The sequence below is a fragment of the Rhinoderma darwinii genome, chromosome 1 (assembly GCF_050947455.1).
Source record: "Rhinoderma darwinii isolate aRhiDar2 chromosome 1, aRhiDar2.hap1, whole genome shotgun sequence".
Taxonomy (NCBI): domain Eukaryota; kingdom Metazoa; phylum Chordata; class Amphibia; order Anura; family Rhinodermatidae; genus Rhinoderma; species Rhinoderma darwinii.
In genome coordinates this window covers 77554595-77567341 of record NC_134687.1, presented here as the reverse complement: position 1 = coordinate 77567341, position 12747 = coordinate 77554595, and positions in this window count along the sequence as shown.

Below are 12747 nucleotides of genomic sequence, written 5' to 3'. Positions count from 1 at the left end.
TCGTTCTTTCCCTGAACTAAAATGGCGGCTGTGGAGCGTCTGTGTATGGCGCATGCGCCATCCCGGCTCCTCTATTTCCGGTTGTGCGTGTCATGCAGGCGCGCATAGATATTCGCTGCCTGCATTTTCCGGACGCCGGGATGGGGAGGTCAGGGCGGCTGTGTCGGCCATTGACAGACGCCATGTAGATAGCGGCGTCTTGAATATATTTGATTCAGGTGAGTGAATAATTTGCCTGTAGCCAGCATTCAAATCTGAGGTCATTATAGCACATGTGTGTTCTGACCAATAACATCTCTTTCCTGTTTTGGTGATTTGAACAATAATAACTACTACCTATATCAGCTACTTCCTATAAAAGACTTGTCCTCCCACCACACCACACCCCTTGAAAAAGCTGACGGCGAAACGTGCGTCGGGATTCTGTGGTGGTGGTTTGGTTATAGTTGGGACTCACTATGCAGCACAGTGGTTGGTATTTTAACCTAGCGATATCCATGTTATAGACATCTTATATTTTTTTGAAACAGAACCGATAAAAACACAGGGACATATACAAAAACACCGAAAAAGGCCATACTTACAAATGGACACAGCCAGGCCAGAAATGCTGATGAAAGGGCGAGCAGGTGCTTTAAATAATAATAGCCACTCCCACTAGTCTTGAGGGGAGTGGTGTGTGGTGCATGGGATGTGTAGTAAGAAATAATAAATGAATAGTGTGTGTGCAAGTGTAATACTATAAGTGAAATATAGGGGGCAGTAATAAATGAAGTGCCTCAATAGAAATAAATGGATAATGGGGTGCAAGTGAGTGAAACATGGAGGGATAGTGTGTACGTCATGAGGCACAACGTGTATAGCCAGGTAGAAGCCTATTTGTGACGCCTTGATAATTCATAGAGCGGGCTACCCTGCTTGCTATGCCAAACAACAACACACCATGCTCTCCCAGCATCAAAGACCCGGCTGTGTCCAAGAGAAGCGAATATACATAATAATGAAAAATACCTGGGGTATTGGTAATCATTTTGGCCAAAAGGACGCAAGCTCGCAATCCACGACAAGGATCCCCAGACTTGCGAGTCCCTAAATCCTAAACTGGAACAGAACGTTCCAGATGCACAAACAGAACCGTTAAAAACACAGGGACATATACAAAAACTAGTATGTATATGTGAGTATACTTGATTTGACATAAGCACATGGTATATGTTGAATTAATTATTTTGGATTTATATATTTTTCGCTTTTTATTTGAGCACGTGTCACGTTTTTTCAGTTTCTCACTTATTTTTATTTTTTTACCTTTTTTTTATTTTATTTATTTATTTTTATTTTATTTTTTTATTTTTATTTTCTTCATTTATTTTGTCACCTTCAATATATTGAATATGAAATGTATTTTAAAATAATATATTGTCTATATATATATTTTTTTATCACTATATCATGAATTGGTTACATGAGCTTTCCCTATATACTTTTTTGGTTGCTCGATATTGTCTAATCAATTATGTATCTCTACTGTATGGGCAAAAATCTCGTTCTTTCCCTGAACTAAAATGGCGGCTGTGGAGCGTCTGTGTATGGCGCATGCGCCATCCCGGCTCCTCTATTTCCGGTTGTGCGTGTCATGCAGGCGCGCATAGATATTCGCTGCCTGCATTTTCCGGACGCCGGGATGGGGAGGTCAGGGCGGCTGTGTCGGCCATTGACAGACGCCATGTAGATAGCGGCGTCTTGAATATATTTGATTCAGGTGAGTGAATAATTTGCCTGTAGCCAGCATTCAAATCTGAGGTCATTATAGCACATGTGTGTTCTGACCAATAACATCTCTTTCCTGTTTTGGTGATTTGAAAAATAATAACTACTACCTATATCAGCTACTTCCTATAAAAGACTTGTCCTCCCACCACACCACACCCCTTGAAAAAGCTGACGGCGAAACGTGCGTCGGGATTCTGTGGTGGTGGTTTGGTTATAGTTGGGACTCACTATGCAGCACAGTGGTTGGTATTTTAACCTAGCGATATCCATGTTATAGACATCTTATATTTTTTTGAGACAGCACTGATAAACAGTAATATACTGAGTGTATACATTTCTTGTCTCTGTGTGCAATATGTATTACTATTTCATGTGATACTCTGTGTTACTCGCTGCTATTTTTTGTACTGTATTGGTGTGATAAGCTGCTCTGTATGTTGTAGTCCCCCCCCCCCCACCACCACCCTGTTTTAAACTTGTTTGTCAATTTTTTAGGTCGTGCTGGCCATTGTTTTTACTATTTGTAATTAAATATAATAAAAATCTTTTTGCATGGTACCTATGGTGTACTCATATGTTATTACAGCATTTATATGGTAGTATCTATATGTATATTTGTAGGGATTGTGCTTATATATTGATATGTATAGCTCAATATATGGAATATTTCGCCTGGTTTTGGTATAGGTATTCATATAAAAATATATATACACTACCGTACAAAAGTTTAGGGTCACTTAGAAATTTCCTTATTTTTGCAAGAGAAGCATAGTTTTTTTCAATGAAGATAACATTAAATTAATCAGAAATACACTCTATACATTGTTAATGTGCAAAATGACTATTTTAGCTGCAAACGTTTGTTTTTAAATGCAATATCTACATAGGTGTATAGAGGCCCATTTCCAGCAACCATCACTCCAGTGTTCTAATGGTACATTGTGTTTGCTAATTGTGTTAGAAGGCTAATGGATGATTAGAAAATACTTGAAAACCCTTGTGCAATTATGTTAGCACCGCTGTAAACAGTTTTGCTGTTTAGAGGAGCTATAAAACTGACCTTCCTTTGAGCTAGTTGAGAATCTGGAGCATTACATTTGTGGGTTCGATTAAACTCTCAAAATGGCTAGAAAAAGAGAGCTTTCATGTGAAACTCCACAGTCTATTCTTGTTCTTAGAAATGAAGGCTATTCCATGCGAGAAATTGCCAAGAAACTGAAGATTTCCTACAACGGTGTGTACTACTCCCTTCAGAGGACAGCACAAACAGGCTCTAACCAGAGTAGAAAGAGAAGTGGGAGGCCCCGCTTCACAACTGAGCAACAAGACAAGTACATTAGAGTCCCTAGTTTGAGAAATAGACGACTCACAGGTCCTCAACTGGCAGCTTCATTAAATAGTACCCGCAAAACGCCAGTTTCAACGTCTACAGTGAAGAGGCGACTCCGGGATGCTGGCCTTCAGGGTAGAGTGGCAAAGAAAAAGCCATATCTGAGACTGGCTAATAAAAGGAAAAGATTAATATCGGCAAAAGCACACAGACATTGGACAGAGGAAGATTGGAAAAAAGTGTTATGGACAGACGAATCGAAGTTTGAGGTGTTTGGATCACACAGAAGAACATTTGTGAGACGCAGAACAACTGAAAAGATGCTGGAAGAGTGCCTGACGCCATCTGTCAAGCATGGTGGAGGTAATGTGATGGTCTGGGGTTGCTTTGGTGCTAATAAAGTGGGAGATTTGTACAAGGTAAAAGGGATTTTGAATAAGGAAGGCTATCACTCCATTTTGCAACGCCATGCCATACCCTGTGGACAGCGCTTGATTGGAGCCAATTTCATCCTACAACAGGACAATGACCCAAAGCACACCTCCAAATTATGCAAGAACTATTTAGGGAAGAAGCAGGCAGCTGCTATTCTATCTGTAATGGAGTGGCCAGCGCAGTCACCAGATCTCAACCCCATAGAGCTGTTGTGAGAGCAGCTTGACCGTATGGTACGCAAGAAGTGCCCATCAAGCCAATCCAACTTGTGGGAGGGCCTTCTAGAAGCATGGGGTGAAATTTCTCCCGATTACCTCAGCAAATTAACAGCTAGAATGCCAAAGGTCTGCAATGCTGTAATTGCTGCAAATGGAGCATTCTTTGACGAATGCAAAGTTTGAAGGAGAAAATTATTATTTGAAATAAAAATCATTATTTCTAACCTTGTCTTGACTATATTTTCTAGTCATTTTGCAACTCATTTGATAAATATAAGTGTGAGTTTTCATGGAAAACACAAAATTGTCTGGGTGACCCCAAACTTTTGAACGGTAGTGTATAGCATATCTCGCAAAAAACAAGCCCTCATACAGCTCCGTCGACGGAAAAATGAAAAAGTAATGGTTCTAACAACATGGCGACAGAAAAAATACATTATTTTTACAAAAGTAATTTTATTGTGCAAAAAGTTATAAAACATAAAAAAGTGCTATAAAATAGGTATCGCCGGAATCGTACTGGCCTGCAGAATAAAGTTAATATGTAATTTATAACTTATGGTTGAACGCTGTATAAAAAAACGATGCCAGAATTGCTGTTTTTTGGTCACCTAGCCTCTCAAAAAATAGGATAAAAAGTGATCAAAAAGTTGCATGTACCGCAAAATGGTACGAATAAAATCTACAACTCGTCCCGCAAACAAACAGCCCTCATACCACTACGTCTATGAAAAAATAAAATGAGTTAAGGCCTCATGCACACAAATGTATTTTTGTCCTCCCGTAAATACTGGCGTAAATACAGGTCCTTGGTCGAACGTATTCGACCCGTATTGCACCAGTATTTACGGACCCGTGCCCATAAATACGGGTCCAGTGTCGCCAGTATTCCACCCGTATTTACGGGCACGTTTTCACTGCAAAATTGCACTGCAGTAATCGGCAGCCCTTCTCTCTATCAGTGCAGGATAGAGAGAAGGGACAGCCCTTTCCGCAGTAAAAATAATTCACATTTACCCGGCCGTTGTCATGGTGACGCGTCCCTCTCTTGACATCCAGTCCTACCTCCCTGGATGACGCGGAAGTCCATGTGACCGCTGCAGCCCGTCATTGGTCTGTGATTGGCTGCAGCGGTCACATGGGCTGAAACGTCATCCCGGAAGGCCGGACTGGAGGAAGAAGCAGGGAGTTCTGGGTAAGTTTGAACTTCTATTTTTTTTACAGGTTGATCTATACTATGATCGGTAGTCACTGTTCAGGGTGCTGAAAGAGTTACTGCCGATCGTTTAATTCTTTCAGCACCCTGGACAGGGACTATCCCCTGATGTCGCCTAGCAACGCTCCTGTAATTACGGGTGCACACACGTAGTCATCCGTAATTACGGGAGCCCCATAGACTTCTATGGGCCTGCCCGTGCCGTTATTACGGCCTGAAATAGGACATGTTCTATATTTTTTAACGGCACGGGCACCTTCCCGTAAGAATACGAGGAGGTACCCGTGGCCAATAGAAGTCTATGGGCCCTTAATTACGGGCATTTTTACGTTCGTGTGCATGGGGCCTAAGGCTCCAATAAGTCAGGAAATAAAAATATACGGTTGTGCAGATCAGAGGGGAACATTTCGTCTGTTTCAAGAGGCGATTTATCGGGGTCCTATAATTAGGGAACCAGGAAGGGGAGGGCCCAAATACATCTGCTTAAAGTGAGGGTGCCCGTATTATACCTGCAAAGGTGCGGAGTCTGGACCAAAAGGCAGATAAGGAAGGACATTTATCAGTGCGACACCGGCCTGTGCAGAAAGGATTGTGTCACAGCGTAACACACATCTATGGATTATTTTATTGTTTACCCAATTATTATACCACCTGACTATGCCCCTGATGTATTCTTCCCAGCTTACATATGCTCCCACATTATAAACTGAAAAAACAGTAAAACTGTAAACAAAACTACTACCAAGCAAAATCTACGCTTTAAAAGCCAAATGGCACTCACACCCATCTGAGCCCTACAGTGTGCCCAAACAGCAGTTTATTTCCACATAAATTGCACCGACAAACCTGGGAGAACCCTTTTAACAATTTTTGGGGTGTGTCTCTTCAGTGGCATAAGCTGGGCATGACATATTTGCCACTGAATTGGCATGTCTGGGGAAAAATGTAAATTTTTACTTTGCATCATCTGCAGCGCATTTATTTATGGAAATGACCTGTGGGGTGAAAATGCTCACTACACCCCTTAATAAGTGCCTTGAGGAGTGTAGTTTCCAAAATGGGGTCACTTCTCAGGGGTTTCTTTTATTACTTCACATCAGAGTCCTGCAATTGTGAACCAATACTTTGTAAGCCGTCAAATTAGGCCTCAATTTCGCATGGTACTCTTTCACTCCTGAGCCCTGTCTAATGTCCAGGCAAAAGATTAGTGCCCCATGTAGGGTGATTCTAAAGCCAGGAAACACAGCATAATAATTAGAGAGCTGTCTTGTTATGGTGGCACAAGCTGAGAACCACATATTGGCATATCTATCGAATTTATCACTCTGCAACATCGAGTGCATACCAATTTCTGAAAAACACCTGCGGGGTTAACATGATCACTACACCCCTAGGTGAATACCTTGAGGGGAGTAGTTTCCAAAATGGATCTGAGCCCTGCCATGTGCCCAAAAAGCAGTTTATGACCACATATGAAGTATTGACGTACCCGGTAGAAATTGCTTTACAAATGTTGGTGTTCATTTTCTCCTTTATTTTTTGAGAAAATGAAACATTTTGCCCTAAAGCCACATTTTATTGGAAAAAAAATGACATTTTTATTTTCACTGCAGAATTCAAATAAAATCTATAAAAAAAAACAGGTGGGGTCAAAATGCTCATTACACCCCTAGATTAATTCCTAAAGGGGTGTAGTATCCCGAATGAAGTCCCTTTTGGGTAGTTTCCACTGTACTGGTACCTTAGGGCCTTTGCAAAAGCGACATGGTGTCAAAACACCAATCCAGCAAAATCTGTGCTCCAAAAGCCAAATGGGGCTCCTTCTCTTCTGATCCCTGCCATGTGAAAAACAGAAGTTTATGACCACAAATGGGGTATTTCCGTACTCCAGAGAAGTTGCTTTACAAATGTTGGGGTTCTTTTTTTTCTTTATTTGTTGATAAAATGAAAAATTTTGAGCTAAAGCTACGTCTTATTGAAGAAAAAGGATTGTTTTTATTTTCATTGTCCAATTCTAGTAAATTCTATGAAACACCTGTGGGGTAAAAATGCTCACTACACCCATAGATGAATTCCTCAAGGGGTGTAGTTTCCTAAATGGATATTCAGAAAAATAGCAGCACAGCCATAAAAAAAACTTTAAGTGGGGAAGGACAACAAGTGCTGCACCTGCCTTGAGGCGAGGTGAGCCGACAGCCTCAGGCGGCACCACCTACCCGAAAATGGGAGGGGGGGGGCGCATTTTCAGCCAGGGACGGACTGGACCAGGGGGAGGGGCCATGCAGACACACATAGCAGATGTGCCGCATGATGGGCACGTCTGTAACACTCCTCCTCCTCTCTGACGCTGTACGCAGCACATGCCGCCAGAGAGGAGCAAGTCTGCAGGAGGAACAGTCGAGCGACGAGAAGTGACGAGACGCACAAGGTAAGTTCCTGCCTTGCTGGGACCGGGACCCGTGAGTATACTGCAAGGGGGAGTCTGGGCATTTTACCGACAGCAAAGGTCTCTATGGGGCTGGAATAATCCACCCCATAGAGCCCTCATATCACTATAATGGAAGGATTAGTGGGGGGGGGGGGGTCTGTTCTGAGCGTCGGACTTACTGCAGAGGGCTCTATAGGGGGGGATTCTGCCCCCCCTTTAATGCAGTCAGTCAGATGTTCAGACCCCCCTAACCTTGCAGTATAGTAACTAGTCAGGGCTCTATGGGGGGGGGGATTATTCCCCCCTATAGAGCACTCTGCTGTCAATAAAATGCCCAGACCTCCCGCTTGCAGTATACTGCCGGCCCCCCAGCATTGGCTGACCCCTTTTAAATTAGTAGGGGCAGGAAGCTGAGTGCAGTATAAGGGCCTGTTCACATCAGCGTTGGCTTTCCGTTCCGGGGTTCCGTCGGAGGTAACCCCGCAACAAAAAGTCAAACTAAAACCACAGTGTCCGTTTCCGTCACCATTAGCGCAGTCGACTGCGCTATTGATTCAGTCAGAAAATCGGAAACCTGCCGGAATTGTGAAGAACGGAAACCATTAGCAATGTTTCCGTCACCATTGATATCAATGGTGGCTGAAATGGAAGCTGTGGTTTCAGTTTGACTTTCCGTTGCGGGGTTCACCCGACGTAAACCTCAGACGGAACCCCGGAACTGAAAGCCAACGCTGATGTGAACAGGCCCTAATCCTTCCACATAAACCAGCCCCCGCTAATTCAAATATATATATATATATATATATATATATATATATATATATATATATATATATATATATATATATATTGCATATAGCGCTGAATCCTGTATCCATCAGGTCAGCGGGACTGACTGATTCAGTGTCAGCAGGTCCTGCAGGATCGAGCTGTTACCGATAATAGGCGACCTAATGGATTCAGGTCTCAGCGCTATATACAGCTGCTCTGTATGCAGGATACAAAGCAGCTATACCTCAAAAAGTAACAATAATTTTTAATAAAAAGTAATTAAAACTTGCACCAACCGCATTGATATATATATATATACATATATATATATATATATATATATATATATATATATATATATATAATATTAAAAATACATTTTTAAAGGTGTACATAGCCTTTAAACTCCAACTAAACTTTTATCATGTCATAGTGACATGTCCAAAGTTTTCATCGGTGGGGGACCGAGCACTGAGGCCCCCACCGATCGCTAAAACGAAGCAGTGCTCAGGTGAGCGATGTGCCGCTTCATTTATGATCGACTTCCAGAAGGGGCTGGACGGAGCCTGCAGGGCTGAAGGGGAAGCCTCCATGACCTCCCTGGTAGGGAAAGGGTTAACTGGTGAGGGAGAGTTGGAGGGAGTTGGAGGGGGTCAGGGAGGAGTCAGGGGGCCGTTGCTGCTCTTCCCGCTGTTTTCGGCATTGAGCCGGAAGCAGCGGAAGGAGTAACACAGTAAGGACAAGCTCCCCGTTGCCCGCGCTCGTACAGCATGTCAGAGGCATTTTTGTTAGAGCAGCTGCGTGCTGCTGCTATGCACCACGGTCCCGGATGGCTGGAGGAGACCGTGGCTGCATTAGCGAGGATCCCGGACGCCGTGTTGCCACGTCAGGCCCGGCGTTCGGGGTCTGTTGCAGGGGACAGGCTCCCCTCCCCCGGCCCCCTTCCTAGCATGGCGGCGGGGGGGGAGTCGGCAACAACTGCTCCTGTCCGGAGCAGGCAGAGAGCGTTGCCTGAGACAGTCCCGCGGACACGGCGTCGCAGAGGGAGCCCGATCTCGGACGCTGCAGGCCAGGCAGCTGGGGGGACCGCCCCTTCCCAGGCCCTGCGTCCTGGCAGGAATCCCAAGCCGCGACGGGGTCCGGCGGTGAGCAGGGAGTCGCAGGCCGGGCTCCCTGTCACCCCTCCACCATCGGATGGAAGATCTGGAGGACGAGGTACGGCCGCCCCGCCTGGTGATGTTCCGGCCAGGGGGCAGGCCTCTTCAGGATCATCGAGACGGACGCCTAGATCTGCAGCGACGTTGAGGCAACAGGTCCAGTCGGAAGTCTGGGTTCCATCGGTCGGGCGGCAGGTTGCCGGCCCATCAGTCAGCGCTTCATCATCTCCGATCCGAAGATGTCGGTGGGATGGCCAGTCGTCTGCGAGAGAGGAGCTGGAGGAAGGTGAACTGGACGTGTATCGTCGAGGTCAGGATGGTCCGGCTGACGGGAGCACAGCGCCTGTGCGGCCCGGTGAGTGTGTAACTCCATCATTGTCGTATCCAGCGATTTTTATGTCGGGTGTCAGCGGGGGGGCTGCTAGCGTCGCATCGGTGGCCGGTAGTGGCGCGGGCGGGCGCGATGGCGCGGGTCTGGCAGATTTAGTGGGTTGCTTGAGGGAGCTGGTCGGGCGCCTAGATAGGGCGGCGGCGCCGGTAGTTTCGGAAGTGTCCCCGGCGGTAGTGTGGGAGGGCCCCAGGGACGTGGGATTGGTACAGGCACGGCCCGTGCTGGCGGTTAGGGAGGCGGTCGCGGTGTCGGTACAGACCGAGGCACAAAAGGATGGCGATCGGGTGCATATTGATGACCGTGCTCGGGGGGAGGTGTACGTTTGTTTCGAAGGTCCGTTGGGGGCGCATTTAAAGCAGGAGGTGCGCGAGCGGATCTGGAAGGACGAATATGTGGAGATTTTTTCTCTCTTGCCGCTCGCTAAATTTAATTTGGATAAGAGCAAGCGGGACGAGAGTAAAAAGGACGAGGAAGAACGGCGGCGGTATAGGCTTATCCTGCAAACGTTCGTTAATTGGTCGCAGGCGTTCGCCATATTGGCTAGTGTGATAGGGGAAAAGGCGCCGGAAAATTGTTCGGCGTTGTTTTGTTATTTTGATGCCATTGGGGAGGCTCATAGGGCGTATGGGGGTCAGGCGTGGCTGCGGTACGATGAGCAATTCCGTCAGCGAAAAGCGGTTCGGCCGGCGATTCGGTGGGACCAGAAGGATATTGCTCTCTGGTTACGGGTTACGGCTCCGGTTAGGCAGTCCTTTCCCGGGAGCGCCGGCCAGGGAGGCCAGTCTAGTCAGGTTGGACAAAGCGGCGGGGGAAAGGCGGGTTTTTGCTGGCAATTTAATGAAGGCCAGTGTAAGTTCGGGGCCACGTGCAAGTTCAAGCTTCACACGGGGGGCTTCACACGGGGCGGCAAAATGTCTGCGAAAAAAGAGGTCAGGAAACCAGCCTTCCGCGGCTGGTCAAGGGGGTGTCGCCGGTGAGGGTGGAAAAGATGGCCCCTTATCTAAATGAGTATCCGGATAGGGCGGCGGCTAAGTTGCTTTACGAAGGGTTTCGTGTTGGTTTTGTTATTCCTCCGCCTCCTTATGAGGTTCCGGTTACGCGGAGGAATTTAAAATCGGCTTACTTGCATGCAAAAGTCGTGTCGGAAAAGTTGTTAAAAGAAGTTTCGTTGGGCCGCATGTCGGGGCCGTTTGTTGAGTCGCCTGTAAAAGATTTAGTTGTGTCCCCGTTGGGTATTGTCCCTAAACGCGAGCCCGGAAAATTTCGTTTGATTCAACATTTATCGTATCCCAAGGGTTCGTCGGTAAATGACGGGATTGATCACGAGTTGTGCTCCGTAGTTTATACCTCATTCGATAAGGCGGTGGGGTTAGTGCGGGCTGCGGGTCCAGGTGCGCTGCTAGCAAAAACCGACATCGAGGCGGCGTTCAGGTTGTTGCCGGTTCATCCAGAAAGCCAACAGCTGTTGGGTTGTTTTTGGAATGGGGCTTTTTACGTGGATCGGTGCCTTCCGATGGGGTGTTCCCTTTCTTGTGCATACTTCGAGGCGTTTAGTAGCTTCGTGGAGTGGGTAACGAGGGGAGTATCCGGGGTCGACTCGTTGATCCATTACTTAGATGATTTTTTGTGCGTTGGCCCGGGGGGTTCGCCGGTTTGCGGTAATTTGCTTCATGCACTACAGAAGGTGGCGAGGGATTTTGGGATTCCTTTGGTGCCAGAAAAAACGGAGGGCCCGGTAGCGACGATTTGTTTTTTGGGAATCGAAATAGACTCGGTGGCAATGGAGTGTCGTCTCCCTGCGGATAAGTTGGGTGCTTTGAGGCTGGAGGTACGGCGGGCTTGTAGAATGAAGAAAATGACGCTGCGGGAGCTTCAGTCGCTGCTGGGGAAGTTGAATTTCGCCTGCCGGATTATGCCGATGGGGAGGGTGTTTGGTAGGAGGTTGGCGGCGGCAACGGCGGGAGTGCGTGCGCCGCATCATTTTGTGCGGCTCAAGGAGGAGCACCGAGCTGATCTTCAGGTTTGGGATGACTTCTTGGGCCAGTACAATGGTCGCTCGCTATGGATGGCCCCAGCGCAGGATACGAGTGATTTGAATATTTTTACGGATGCGGCTGGGGCGGGCGGTTTTGGAGCTTACGGGGGAGGTCCGTGGTGCGCAGGTCAATGGCCGGCTAGCTGGGTGTCCAGTGGACTCACGCGGAATCTGGCCCTGCTCGAGCTGTTTCCCATCGTGGTGGCGGCTACCATTTGGGGGGACAGGCTCAGGGATAAGAAGGTCCGTTTTTACTGCGACAACATGGGGGTGGTGCTTGCCATTAATAACATCACGGCGTCCTCTCCTCCGGTAGTTCAATTGTTGCGACATTTAGTGTTGGTGTGTTTGTCGTTGAACGCGTGGGTGGTGGCGGTGCATGTCCCGGGTGTACGGAATTGTATCGCTGATGCTCTTTCTCGCTCGCAGTGGGACCGGTTTCGGCAATTGGCACCGGGAGCGGAACGTCTCGGTTTGGCTTGTCCGGAACATCTTTGGGATCTGGTATCGGTCCCGTAGGACAACTGTTACAAAGGTCTTTGGCGCGCACGACGTGGAGTGCTTATGCTGCTTGTTGGAGGCAGTGGGAGGAGTGGGTAAGAGAGTTGGGTGACGTCAATACGGATAGAGACAGGTTGGTGGCACTTTTGTACTGGTTAGGGGACGCCTGGGAGGCGGGGTTTTCAGTGGCGAAGGTGAACCGGTTCATATCTGCGGTGGCGTTTGGGTTTAAGTTGCGGGGCTTTCAGGATGTATCGAAGGAATTTCTGGTATTACAGGCTTTGAAGGGGTTGCGCCGAGGTAGGGTGGAGGCGGATAGTAGAAGGCCTGTGTCGTTTGCTTTGCTTAGCTCGTTGGGCGGTTCATTAGCATCGGTCTGTCGTTCTTCAGACGAAATGGATTTGTTTCGGTTGGCTTTTTCGTTAGCGTTCTTTGGGGCATTTAGAATAGGTGAGTTGGTGTCGCCAAGTACCAAACAGGCAGGGGGGCTGA